This window comes from Teleopsis dalmanni, chromosome 1, assembly GCF_002237135.1.
Source record: "Teleopsis dalmanni isolate 2A chromosome 1, ASM223713v2, whole genome shotgun sequence".
Lineage (NCBI taxonomy): Eukaryota > Metazoa > Arthropoda > Insecta > Diptera > Diopsidae > Teleopsis > Teleopsis dalmanni.
Genome location: NC_051846.1, coordinates 36,442,441 through 36,457,674, shown reverse-complemented (window position 1 = coordinate 36,457,674; position 15,234 = coordinate 36,442,441). Strand labels below are relative to the sequence as shown.

The following is a 15,234-nucleotide window of genomic DNA, read 5'->3' as shown; positions in this document are numbered from 1 at the left end:
TTGCCTCTAATTAGCGAAATATTCGTAAATAGAATTGGAAGTAGCTCAATGGGAACGGAAAGTGATTTTCCAGATCCATTGTAAACAAATTTATTGTTATTAACGTATATCAATATTATGATCAATGTGGCTCTATTGATATTAATTTGGGACAACATGTATAGTACATATATATATATCTGGCAAATGATATGACATCTGATAATGTTATCTCAGAAAATGAAAAAATATCAGTAGATAAAATCAGAAAAGCAGATTTTATAATATAATTTATTATTTTTTATTATAAAACACTCTTAAGCCTTACAGTGTATTTGTCATTTGGATGAACAAAGTAACTATCACGGCAATATTATGTTACCATAGCAGCTAAAACTACTTGGGTTAAGGGTATTAAGATTAGGTCGTTTCCATTAGTATTAGCTCATTTATTCTTGTTAGTTGCAATAGCTTGTTAGTATATACTTTACATATAAAACTTATTACAAATAATTAAAATCTTGGTCATTTCCCTTGTGGGAAATTACTTTTTAAGGGTTGCATTCGTTTGTTTTCACCTTAAATGAGTTGATTTATTTATAATGAGGTCAATTATTTGAAAGCCCTTTGTATTGAAAATTAATCTCATTAGCGATCTAACTGAGCAAAACTGTCTAAAGCAGTAGAAACGTTGTATAACTATAAAGCAGTGGAATAAGCCTACTTGATGTTGTAATATGATAAAAAAAGCCAAAACAAGTTCTGCCTTTAGTTGCCAATCCAGAGGAATCTAATAAATATATAGAAGAGAAATCGATTCGATTCCCTTTTATCTCTTATTATCTCGCTCTTTTAGCACATTTAAAATAAAAGAAGACTGACTACAGGAATCATCCTGTGAAGAAAGTTTTAATATAAATATGGTATAGTCACAATAAATCATCTGGTTACGCTGTATAGTATTCCACACATAATAAACTTCCATCTAGCTCTGTTATGCCTAATAGCAATGATCGCTCAGGGATTGGTAGTTCTAACGAACGATCTTTACGGTTTCTGTTAAAAGAAAAAATTACTAAGTTCTAACTTAATACACAGATACTAATCTTCAGTACTTGGAATAAATTTTTTTTGGAACCTTAAACCATTAGAATTTAGTTCTAGAGGTCTTATAAAATTGTTGAAGATATTTTATCATCAAAGTGATCAGGTTAACTATTCAATTTATATTTATTTATTTATCATAGTTTTTATGACACTTCATAGATTCCTAAATTATGATTAGGTACATATAATATAGTTAATTTTATTGAAAGCATACACTGAACAATAACGAATTACGTCAGAAAAATAGTCGAAATCTTATAAAATACAAGACAAAAAGGTGAAAGGTGTTATAAGGTATAAAGTAAGCTGAAATATTATAAACTATTAATGTAAATGTTTAATTAATTTATAGATATATATTTTGATATTTGATTTTAAAAATAATATATAATTCAGAGATAGATATTAATTTATAAATAATTTAATTGATTATGATTTATACAATGTTCCATTCTAAAATATTTTGAAATAACATTTGAAGCAGAGTATTTTGTTGTTATTTCACTATCTTGCTTAACCGAACTCCCCTATAACAAGAACGATAGTTAACCGCAACATACGCATTGGCTGTCTATTTGGAATCTATTGCTGATCTATTGTGTTATATCTAAGCTTTCAAATTCTTAAATCCATTCTAAAATATTTTCTAATAGTTTAAGAGAGTATTTCGTTATTGTTTTCTCTCTCTGCTTAACTGAAATTACCTATAACAAAAGCCCTAGTTTAACGCGATAGACTAATTGGTTGTCTATTTGGAAGCTAATGTACCATAGATCTATTGTCTTATTTAAGCTTATAAAATATTGAAAGAAATTTCTTTGGATAGACATAAATGCAGTTACATTTTTTCAATTGCTAGTTATTTATATGAATAACAGTTGTTTTTTTTTCAATAAAAGTATTTTTTTTTTGTTAAAAATTAATTGTATAAAATAAAAAAATGTATAACACATTCACTACGGATTTTACACTAATTATTCCCATTTTAGGTATCAGCAATGAAGTTATTTTTATAATTGTTATCTCCAATTTGTGGTGACGCGTGCTCATTATTATTTCTTTAAAGAAATAAATCATTTTTTATACTTTGCCATTATTATTATTTTTTATTTATTTTTTTTTCTGATTAAATATAGTCTTTTTTTTTTGTTGGAAATACAATATAAACCCTAACTTAAGTAGTGTATAGGTTCATATTTCAAATAAGAAGAAGAAAAATTATTAATAATAAAATTTAATACTTCTATAATAAGAGCTGATAAGATTTTTTAATGGGGCACATTAAAATAATGAATCATCTGAAAAAGGAAAATAAAAAGAGAAAAAAGCAGTTTTAAAAAGAAAAATAAATAAAAATCGAGTTGTTATTAAAATGCTTTAAATTTTGATAATTCCCAATGCAATTTTTACAGTCAGCACTATTTGCTTTGAGTTTATTGAAATCAATAAAAAGGAATTTCATAAACTCAGCAGATTTTTTTCTTGCATGTGTAATGGTCATTTTGTTGAATCAATTATTAATATTATTGAAATTATTACTCATGTCTACGATTTAAAAGCAAAGAATGCAGAGTAGGTTAAAGTGATTGGAAAAATATATATTTTTTTAAAAAAAATTACTTGAAAAGTTGTCTCGTTTAACTGCAGACGTGTTTGTGAAGAATGTTTTCTAATTGTTTTATTCATCTATTAAATATAGTTAAATGAGAAAAATGCAGAAATTGAATAATTAGAGATTTAAGACAAATAGATTGTTTTATAACTATGCAAAAGTTTCACATATTTTACCTTTAAGCAGCAGACATAATTAAATTGCGTTTACACTATCGCAATTAACTTGCTATAAGTACCATTTTAAGCAATAAGTACTATTTTTCAGATAAATTTCTAAGAGTTAATATTATACATGTGTAGCAGAAGTTCAAAACAATGAAAATATATATACAGAGGATTTCTACAAAATTTTTTTCTCATATTTACATATTTTTTTGTTTTAAGTTTTTTTCATTTCGTGTTTTTAATTTTTAAATTAAAAAAAATTGTTTTTAAAATATATATAAAATTATTTAATTTTATAAATATTAATTTATTAAATTTGTATATAAAACTAATAATCATAATTCTAAATAAGAAAATTTTCAGTATCTAATTACTTAGGCCCATGCAAAATTTTTGAGAGCATCACAATGGGCAATATATGCCTCCGAGTGGAAGTGCTGACAACGGTCGGCACGCGCCTATTGGACCTAACCTAACCTAGGCCCATGTGATGTAGTGTCGCGGGCACGTCAAAATCAAAATTGTTGTTGCTTTCAATGCAAATTAAAAAACAGAGAGTGAGACAAAAAAAATGTCAGTATAAATTCGGTCATGAGAACTGAGACTATCTGTGCCTCCTCAGTCAATCAAAACCATGTTGAATGTATGTATATATATATTTCCTTTAAAATTTAGGCACAACACAACATACATTTTCGTCATAACCTGAAAGAGCCAATTTTGAGGATCTTTATTGAAAAATTGAGGCAATAATCTCAACAATAAGGAGACCAAGCAAAAAGAAAGGGCGAAAAAAATCCCATGCGGGCACTTTATTATCTGGCTCAGGCACTAATCTGCCAAAAAAAATCGCATAATTAAATTAAAACAAAATCTAAGAGCACAAGAAATCAGATAAAATGATTAAAATATATTCCCACACAGTCGCTAAGAACTCAAATCAACCACATAATAAGAAAAGCAAATTGTATGCGGGTACGCCTTAATTTGTTCAGAATTCAGCAATAAAATATTACAGTAAAATAAAAACAGGATCTGAGGGCACAAAAAATGAGAGGGAATGAAGAAAATGGATGAATGGCAATATCAACCACCCGCTGTTCACTTTGGAGCGGCACTCAAACGTAATGCTTCTAACAAAATACTGCTTTAAATTGCTTTCAATCACAGAATAAACACCAGAGTTGAATAAAAAACGAATTGAGATATAGTTTAAACCCCACATATCACGTAACTTTGTTATCTTTTCATATAGTAAATTGAGAAATAATTCGCACGCTGCCCGAATGTGAACCTGGTAGCATCTCCACTCATTCATTCACTTCATTATTTTTTTGTATTTACCTTGGCTTGCAAAAACGCCAACGCCAAGAAGTCGTACGCTGTTTCATCTGGTCCGAGTGGATACCAATGCACGGTCGGAATAATAAATAAAGTGTCTCTCAGTCGTTGTTGGTGCAGAATTTTGTTAAAACGTGCACTCTATCTCTCTCTCTCTTTACTAAATAATCAGCTAACCTTGATTTAATAGTATCTTGCAAATATTTTACTCCACAGATATTCTCATTAATTTTGATATCATGGTTTAATAACACTTACGAAATGGGAATATCACACTATAATAAATTGTGACACTATAATAACTGTATGTGGCCATTTGAACGGGTAAATTTTCATATATATAACTCATATACCATACTGAATTTTGTATAATTTTTTTATGGAGTAAATCCGTTCTTGTTGTCGTTGTAGATCTACTGGTGTAAACTTGACAAATGGCTCCCGCTCGTAATGTCGGCCGTTCTTGAAACCCAAGTCCGAAAATCTTTATTACTATTATTATGTTTGGAGAATTCGCACTGCGACCTAGAAATCTATTGTGCCCTACTTTTATTAGTAAAAAAGTATTAGTATTTTAGAAACTTTATTATAATTATTATGTTTTCGGAATTTGCACTACGACTTAAAGATCTATTGTGCCTCACTTTTTAGTGAGTGGCCTTAGTGGCCTTACTTGAATTATTATGATTTTAGGAAATTTGAAATACGACCTAAAGATATATTGTGCCCCAACCTATAAATTTTTACTATTATCAGAAGATTTATTAGAATTATTATGTTTGGAGAATTTGCACTACGACCTAAAGATATATTGTACCCCAACCTATAAATTTTTACTATTATCAGAAGATTTATTAGAATTATTATGTTTGGGGAATTTGCACTACGACCTAAAGATATATTGTGCCCCAACTTTTTTAGTTAAAAAATTTAAAAATTATTTTCCACATTATTTATTCTACTATTCAACGTCTATTCAAAATTAAGCATCATTCATAGGAAATAAATTTTTTTTAAACAATTACGCTTAAATAATTGCCACATAAATACCTTTTATTGCAACAAATTAGACACAATTGCCAAATGTTAGACTAAATATTGTGTAAAAATTTTATTTTGTTGTTGTTGTTCGTGATAAAAAGGAAAATCAATCAATTGTAAGCAATTATTTTATGATAAAAATACCAACACAAAAGGGCGGAAGTAACACTTATGACAACAACAAAAAAGTAAAAAGAAAAAAAAAAGACGACAAAAAGTACTTTGACGCGTGAATGTGTTTGTGTGTTTGTCGTTGTATGTGTCATAACAACGGTGGTTTGTCGGGTCTTCACTAACTAGATGATGTATGTTCATATATTGATGTGCGGTGCGGGTTCTTAAATTTAATTTGCAAAAACTCAATGCGTCAACAATTACTAATTCAACGTTGTTTTCGATGATGAAGCAAGAATAATAAATATAAATAAAAGCAACAACAACAACAACGGTATTTATAACAAACCGAAAGAGGGCGTACCCGTTAAATGCAAACGTTTGTTCTCTGATGATAATTACAAAAACATGCAGATAACTTCATGAAAATATTTCTGAAATGAATACATTTACGATATCACATATATTTATATATATAAGAATATATATATAGTATATATAGATATATACAGATTTACATATAAGTATATATTTCCATTTTAATAATAAATTTCTTTTTTTTATTAATGAATTTAGCATGTGCAGCAGTCAGATGAAGAATTCAAAGATTCCACAAAAAAATTCTTTGGAGTTTAAAAAAGAAACAGAATTCTCAACAGGCGCTACGGAAGATTGCTCTTAACCTACTTTTGGCTTGCATAAAATATTTAGAATTTAAAAATATTAAAAAAAAAAATATTCTTTTATTTGGGGAAGTGTGTCTTTGACAGATTTCTTAAATTTATGAAAGCTCCTTGCTATTTATAGAAATTGAGAGAGTTATAAATTGATAAGGTCGGATTTAGATATATTTTTAACGTATGGCTATATAAATTGTCAAAAAAAGTTAGTAATATGTTCACATATTTAGTATAAAATAAAAAAATATGTATTTTATTAGTATTAATTCTTGATTTTTTACTATTTTCCCAAAATTTTTGGACAGTTCCTGCACTTTCTTTATTCATATCTCTCTCACTGTCACTCTCTCGCTTTCTGAATTCAGACATGCCCTATATGTCATATCTTATTTCATAAAAAAAAACATAAATATGTTAAAAATATACATATATGTATATAAATTTGAACTATTACTCATTAATACGAAAAAACAACTTATTAAAGTTGTTAATTGTCAACAAACAATGACAAAGTGACGAGATAGTTTTAAACAGTGCTTTCTAAACGTTGGTCCCTGGACCACAGGTGATCCACAAGATGAATAAAAATGGTTCGTGAATCAAATTTAATAGGTATGGATACATAATTTGTAGTTTGTTTACTGAGACCTCACTTGTTATAAATAAACGCAAAAAATTTCTAAGTAATTAGTATATACCTATTTTATAGTCTATATAATGTACCTAAGCACTAATAGAATTCATTAAACATTATAACATACCAGAGGTTATTAAAACATATTAAAATAATCATACATGAACTTTATGGTCCTTACTAAAAACAAAAATATCATAATGGTACTTGGTTAAAAAAAGGTTAAGAACCACTGGAAAAGGTTAACACTGACTAAAAGCATCTCAGACCTACGACTATTTTTCTATTATATTAAAAACTATAAAAGATTATTATCATATACAATTATATACAATTAAAAGTGTTTGATGCGGTACCCGTGGATGGAAAATGTAGTAGAGGACGTCTATCTCTTCGGTGACTGGACCCGATGACCAACCCGAAGGTACCTAGTACTACCAACAGGCAACAGGAAGCTACTGGTTAAACTGACTGAAGGAGACTGCTACATACGATCAAAGACGAATCGCGTCTGTAATATCCAACTAAGGAACTAAGTAAGTATATCCATATTTATTCATAATAATCTGAAGAGTATTAACACTATTCAATAGAAATAGATAAATGCCCTACTTAATCTTAAATCAATATTTAATTGAATGTGAAGAAAATTTAAGTTGAAATTTCTATTCTATTACCAATTGAGGATTTCATAATAATCAATTGTAAACTGTTCAACTGATTGGGCAGTGTGTCGCACATAGCCCCCAGGTCTTTAGCAACTAATGTTGTTGAAAAAATCTCTAGTTATCTAACGTATATTTTTGAAACTACAATATACCTTGATGACTTGGTTATAATTCCAAACTCGATCTTAAATACAGCTGCAATAAACTCTACTCTCAGTAGGATAACCTATAACCGTTTGAAAATATTTGAAAATAAATAATGTTATTGAACATTTGGTTTTCGAGAAATGCCGAATTAGGCGGAATTGGTAACTACATAGAGCACTCTTTTTGAAAAAATCGATTAAGGATGTTGAAAATAAACTCAAATCGTCACCAAGGAAAACCAATCAGAAAAAAAATTATAATCCAGTCATATCTTGCAAATTAGTTATCAAACTGTAAAATGTTACGTGATTTATCTCAGTGTACACTATACCATATATATAAAAGCAAGAGTGAATTAACTGACAGAAAAGAAACAGAACTCTAAACATTTTTTTAGTAGGTTAAAGAATTAAACTCAAGAGCTTAACATATTCTGCATTATTTCTTTTGATGATAATTATTTTTATCATTTTATTTTATTTTTATAAGACTGCACGTTTATATTGTTGATATCATAAAATGATCAGTATTTAAAGACACGTTTCGTAAGAAGTTGAAACTAACATATATAGAAAGTCACGTCTTGCCATAAGAAATTTAAGAAATAAAATTAAATTCAGGTACTAAACTTGAATGAAATCAAATTCAGATCTACAAAAATGTTACATTGAAATTTTTATAAAATTTTATTAAAATGACAAAATTAATATTAGGGGAAATCATTAATCAAGGTGAGTTTTGTTATTCCAAAGTTAGGAAGGAAACGAAATAAACACAAACCATGTTTAATGTGCTCTCCTGATGAGAAGAGAAGAATATAACTGCTATACAAACAGTCTTCTCTTTTGAAAAATAGAGTATTCTCGCAAGATTGGATTCCGAAAATACTCTTTCCATTAGGGATTGGAACTATCCATCAGTCTACCTGAACATTGTAGCGTTTATCAAATAGAAGTTTTAACAATCAAAAAAATAACTGTTTACTTAACTACATAAGCGATAAACAAAATCATGCAAAACATATTTTCGATTATGTATGAATACCCAGACTGCCATCAAAAGAATGCACTTGATATTAGTATGATCAAGTATTACTTAGTGATCAAGTGACAGCTCGAAATGACATCAGCACTACTTTTAGGCAGCGTTTTAGGTACTAGAGCACAAGAAAATTTAAAAAAACTATAAGGCCAAATTGGCCAGATGGTATACTGATATTTTACTAAGTTTATACAGAAGCGATATTGCAATATTTATGACCAACTATAAACTATTATTGAAGAATAGTATCATTAAAAACACTACCAGATTCTAGACAGACTGGAATACTTCTAGGCAATCTAGGCAATTGTGACTGATATTTGAAAAAAAAATGAAGGAAATCACTCAGCTTTGCAGTCAGAAGGAAACTTTTGAGGTTATAACCTGAGTAACTAGTCACAATATTATACTAATGTATAGTATAAACTGTAGAGAACCCTTATTCTGCAGCTACTTAGCTTTAGCTATATGTAAGGCTAGCTTTTTAAGGTATATCTAAACCATACAGTTGCGAACGAACGAATATTTGCAGGTATTATGTTCATTAAAGTTTAATTTGATATATAAATTATTTTAATTTAATTTAATTTGATTTAATTTAATTTAACATAATTTAATGTAACTAATTTAAATTTGATTTACTTAAATATATTTTAATTTAGTAAATAACATACAAGTGTTGACTTTTTTTTAAAAATATTAATATAGATAATAGATTAATATAGATATAGATAGATTAGAATTTAAATATTTTATATACTTAAATATATTTAATATAATGAAGCATATAAAATCATATACATACAACAATAATTAAAAATATGACATATAAAATATATTTAAAATTGTTCAAATTTAAATTATTATTAATTATATATCATATATGTTTTTTATTTATTTTTAATCGGGCAAATATATATATAATATATATGATATGTATATATATTTAGCCCATTCAAAAATATATAAAAAAAATTTACTCATAAATAAATAATTTTAATATTTTTAATAAATTAATAAATTATTAATAAATAATTTTATTTAATTTAGTAATTTAATTGATAAATAATAAAATTTTTTTTTTATTACATTAAAATATATTTAGGATATAAAATATCTTATATATTGATTTATAATATCATGGTTTATGGTTCATGGTTAGGCTAAGGCCTTTATGAATTACGACAAGTTTGATCTATTGTGCATTATATCATACTGATTTTGTTAAATTTATTAAGCGTAATAATTAATGTAATTAAATTTAATTATTTGAATTAATTATTTTAATTAAATTAATTGATTTAATTTAATTTGGTTGAATTTTTGAAAATATTAATATATATTACTTTATATTTAGAATTTTTTTTGTTATAATGATATACACACTATGTCATTCTAAGATTTATTAAATTTATTAAGGGTAATAATTAATTTAATAAACTTTAATGCAATAAATAAATAATACTGAAATGTATGTATGTGCGTGTGTATGAAAAGATAATACGTCATGTTGTTAACTTTTGATGTGTAAATTAAATTCAATGTATGTAAATACCCGTATTTACAAACATATATACATACATGTTAACATACATATGTATATATGCATACATATGTTTACTTGTGTATAAAGAAAGGTGATAAATTTTTGAAGATTATAAGCAAATATACATAAAAATATAAATTTGGAATATAAGAAAGATAAATTTTATTTGTACTATACAATATTATAACCTACTGTAATGTTGGCGATTGCAAGGCAGGCATTTTACTACGTAAATTGTTTTTGTTCCAAAAATAATAACAAAAACAAATAAAACTAAGACGGAAAAAATATCAGAAATAAAAACAAAAATAATAAATAACAATAAAATTTCGTGTGAAACACCGCTGGAAGCGGGGGTTGCTGCAAAAATTTTGTATAAATACAAATAAATAACAGAAAATATGCACAAGGGTGCAATGACTGGGGCCATGATTCAAGTATTACACAAAGAAAAAGCACAAAGGCACAGAGATTTGTCTGCGAGGGTATAGTACACGCCAACGGGTTTGGGGGTGGTTGGTTGGTTGATTCGTGTTGCTACAGCAGTTCAAATCAAATAACATGCAACCAAACCGAATCATAGATGAAAAAAAGAAAATGTTTTTTTTTGTTTTTTTTTGATTTTTTGTTTGTTTGTTACAACTACGCACGCAGAACATAAAAGAAAATTTACATTAATTGACAGAAAATAAGCAAGCAGAAAGCGAATAAAGAAAAGTGAAATTCTGTCTGGAATATAACCAGCTGTAAAATGATATAAATTAATAAGTTGACCTTCCAAATTTCTTTTTTGTACATTATAAAAAAAAAGTAATAAAATAACGAAGTAATACAACAGAAAAGTTTATTCAACATCAGAGATAAGAAACAAAAAGTAAGAAAGTTATAAAGACAAGTGCAAGAAGCCAAAATGTCAAAACTCGATTAAAATTTTATAAAAAACAAAAAAAAATATTTAAAAATATTAGCTAAAAAAAAAAAATAAATTTAAAAGCGACAACAAAAAGTTAAAAAAAAAATACATTTTTTTTAATATTTAATAATCCAAACTAAGTTTTGTTTTATATTACGTACCTTATCTAAAAGTTGCAGAAAGTAATTTAGCTCCAGCCAGCAGCTTCAGCAAAAATTCACTCAAGTTGAGACGAAGAAGACGTAATAGCTGACGATTTACGAAGAAGACAACAAAAGCGACGAACAGTTAAAACCGCATAAAAAACAATATGAAAAACCGACAATATATAATCGAACGTACGTACGAAAGACAAGACGTCAAGCTTTCTTTAGCTATTTTACTTAAGTTTATTTCTTTTAAATATTTTTTTTATTTACTTATTTGTTAAATTTTTTTTAAATTCTGTTTTTAATAAACTTAGGAAAGTTAAAAATTTACCGAAACGTCTTGTTAAACACTTCAACGACGACGACGACGACGACGACAATGAATCAACCAGGCAAAATTTGTAGCAGATGTTTACTTGTTTCTCCTTTACTTGCTTTTATTTTTTATATTTTTTGCTTTTTCTTAATACAACAATATTTTAACTTTATAATTTTTTAAATAAGATTGCACAGATTTTATTTTTTAAGACGTGACTTATTAATTATTATTTTATATATATATTTTAATTATCTTACATATATAGTATCGAATGTACGGTAAATTCGAACTTAACAGACTTTTCGAACAAAAAAAAATTCCAGCACACGTCCACAATCGTAGCAAGTTAGAGGCAGACTGAAATATACGACTGCTTGTATCGGAGCAGAAGAGAAATATGAAATTTTTTTTTGCGCTACCGACAATAGAATTTAATGCGCTCTCATCGCTCTTTACACAGAATCTACACAATTTCACGCCCAACCAACCAACTAACCAACCACCTTATATGATTAATAATTTTGACCTTAGGCATTGAAAAATATATGCCGGTAGATTAAATGTAAAACTCTTTGTGACAAAGATTTTATTAATAAACTAAAGAAAATTTTTAAAATGCTATAATAATTACAATTAATGTACAATTATTATTAGTTATAATAATTACAGTAGAAAAAAATTTTTTTATCAAGCAGGCACAGACTGTATAAAAAAGAATTGTGTACGTTTGCAATACACCGGAATCAGCCGGTCGATAAAAAATTGTGAGCACAAGTTTAGAAAACAGTAACGAAAGAAACTCACAAAAATACTCTTTTTATTACTATTTTGACTCTTCACACATACTCTTTAGAGTAATGTTTTATAAATATTTTTTATTTTTATTTTTATTCATACTAAATTAAAAATTATAACATTTTGTCATTTACTTCATACTATTAATAACACAATATATTTATAGCTTAAATAGCTGTTAATCTCGATGGAAAAATGTTTATTAATAAAATTGCAATTTCTAACGGCATAGAAGAGCACATAAACCGGAAGCACTTGTGAATTATTGTCTGCGCACACTTGTATTTGGCTGCACTTGGCTTAATAAAAGTAGTATAAGCCAAAAAAAAGCATAAAACATAAATGTAGATAAAAATATTGTGAGCATAACAAAAAGAGTACCGCCGCACGTAAGAAGAGTAAAATATTCTACATATTGTGTGCTTGCGTGTATTATACGGCAAAGAATTACACACAAATATACAAAATGAGTAATTTTTTGCCACGAATTCATTTTTGAACAGCACGCATTCGGCGGCTGTTGATGAGAGTACCAAACAAGTGACAAATAAAAACAAAATATAAAAAAAAAAGAATTGAGAATAATTGTGTGGTTGAGTCAGCCCTACACCACCCAAACAGAGCATACCGTGGAGCAAAGCAAAATATTTTATCTTTAACTATTATTTTGACAGAAACCCATATAGGATATGTTATGTTCAGGCAGTGTGTGAGTTCGAGTAAATTAATGTTAAATTGATGGTAAAATAGTAAATTATATCGGTATGGCAGCGAATGTTGGTATTTACCAAGTATTCGAGTACGGTAAATTAGATGAAAATTAGGTAAATTAGGTATTAGCATTGTGAAAATTTTATAAGATGTTTAATAAATAAATAAATAAATTTGAAAACTTTTAAACAAAAATAAAAAAATAAGTGCAATAATTAAATAAATATATATTTATATAATTGCGTTGCAAAATATCTCTAGGAAATTTCAATTTAATTTAAAATTTTTGACTGCTCAAATTACAAACAACTCGTGTGAATCTAGTTTAGATAATAAATTGTTCTAAGGAAATATACAATGTTGTACAGTATGGAAGAGATGGACTGTTGTAATGAATACGTAGTAAGAATCAGTTCATGATTAAACTGTAGGAATAATTATAGAGCAGGATTATAGTTGTGATAAAGACAATGACATGTATGTTAATGTAAGGACCATCAATTGAAAAGGCTTGTATATCATATTCTCAAGTAGATTAGACATTGCTATCAATATTTAAAGATAATTCGTTGAAATAATATATTTTATGCACAAACATATAAAATTTCATTTAAATCGCTTCAGATTTCCATATATTTTTTGTACAAAGTGATAGCTTCAGTTGAGTAACACTAATAATTAATAAAATCAACATATTGGGAGGAAGCCCATCAATGTTTTTTTTTATTAATTTAAAATTATCTAAGGTAAGGACCATGAAACCTTTATACCAAACAGGAGCATTTTAAAGGCTATCACAATTTCGTTACGAAAGAATTCAATTTGGACTGAAGGTGATTTCAGAAGATAAGAACATGGAACCGTTCTGCATTTTAATAGAATATTTAATATTTGAATATAATAGTAAATACTAGGTGAGAAGTATCAATGATGTGCACTTGTTTGTAGGAGTATATAACAGAAGTATGTCTCTCTTAATTAGATAAAATCTAGAGATCTCATTGAAATTCCTCGCAAAAGTACAACTCTTACAATAGGACTGTTATTGTATGAACGCTGATAGGAAACCTAGCTAAGAGATAGATGATTCTTTTTAATGACTTTTGATTTAGCCATGGCAGGATCAATACTGGGTCAATGCCAATTAGGAAACCATGATGTTAGGAGGATAGTGAAAGTGTTCAAATCATCCGTCGGTATACAGCGCATGTATATTACAGATTAAATATATTGGGCATTTAAAAAAACATTATTAATGATTTCTATGTCTTGAAATAGACTTTTAAATAATAACACGTTAGACTAAACTGTTCTATAAAAGAATAGTTATAAGTAAAATATGTTTTAATATTCAATTTCGCTAAATTACTAAAATTGTTTAGTATTCTATATTTTGAGAGCCCGTCAGAAATTACTTTTATTTTAAAATATTATTGTATAATGTAAAACGTATGTATATTAACATCAAGAAATTCCTAGAAATTTATTGTTAAAAAAATGTGCTACCTGTCTAAAGTCTCTACAGATATAATGTTAAGAAGTAAAATATCAAGGCTATAGTAATATAGAGAATTATATTGATTTCACGGATTTTGATATTGTATACTTTTACGCTCTTTGTTATCAGGTAGTTTTGTTAATATTTAGTTTTTATATTTAAGGATAGATTTTTTAATTTAATCTATCGTTACAAGATTGTACATATATAAATGAAATTGAATTGAATAATATTTGAACGTACATCGTTATTTTAGATATTTAAATATTTGGGATTTTTTATTTTCCTTCCTCGTCATTTTTTTGATAATATATAAGGAGTGTATTTAATAGAATGAGCAGAAACCAAATTATCAGCTAACAGCTCTCAAAAAGCACAATAAAACTGAAGTGAATGGTATAGAGACTTTTTCAAAAATATTTGTGAAAATTTTATATCATCCATTGTTTGATAAGAACTCAACTGTTACATCTAAATTCAGATTAATACTTACCATTAAATAAAACATTAAAAAAAGTTAAATAGCTTTTTAATATCAAAGCATACAATAACAAAATCATTACACAATATCTAAAAAATTAACACTCTAGCAATCCATTATCATAATCGGAGATATTTGAGTCATATTGGTAGTCCCCTGATCATTCTAGCGTAGGCTTTTTAAATCTATCTCATGCACCTCTTCAAATAATAAAGCCACGAAAAACCTGACTTATAAGAAATTACAACAACAATTTACAACAATAGAGATGTAGCACTGGGTGCTTCCTCT

General features: G+C 27.1%; 1 protein-coding gene across 7 annotated transcripts in view; it reads right to left on the bottom strand.

Annotated features, from left to right (window-relative positions):
- LOC119668368 (protein alan shepard-like) overlaps window positions 1–11,193 on the bottom strand; it is a 37,700-nt gene extending 26,507 nt beyond the window's left edge. For all 7 annotated transcript variants that reach the window (XM_038077851.1, XM_038077859.1, XM_038077874.1 and 4 more), the window contains exon 1: window positions 11,152–11,193. The gene's annotated coding sequence lies outside the window, so the exon portion shown is untranslated. The remainder of the gene's footprint in view (window positions 1–11,151) is intronic.
- Window positions 11,194–15,234: the final 4,041 nt, after the last annotated feature.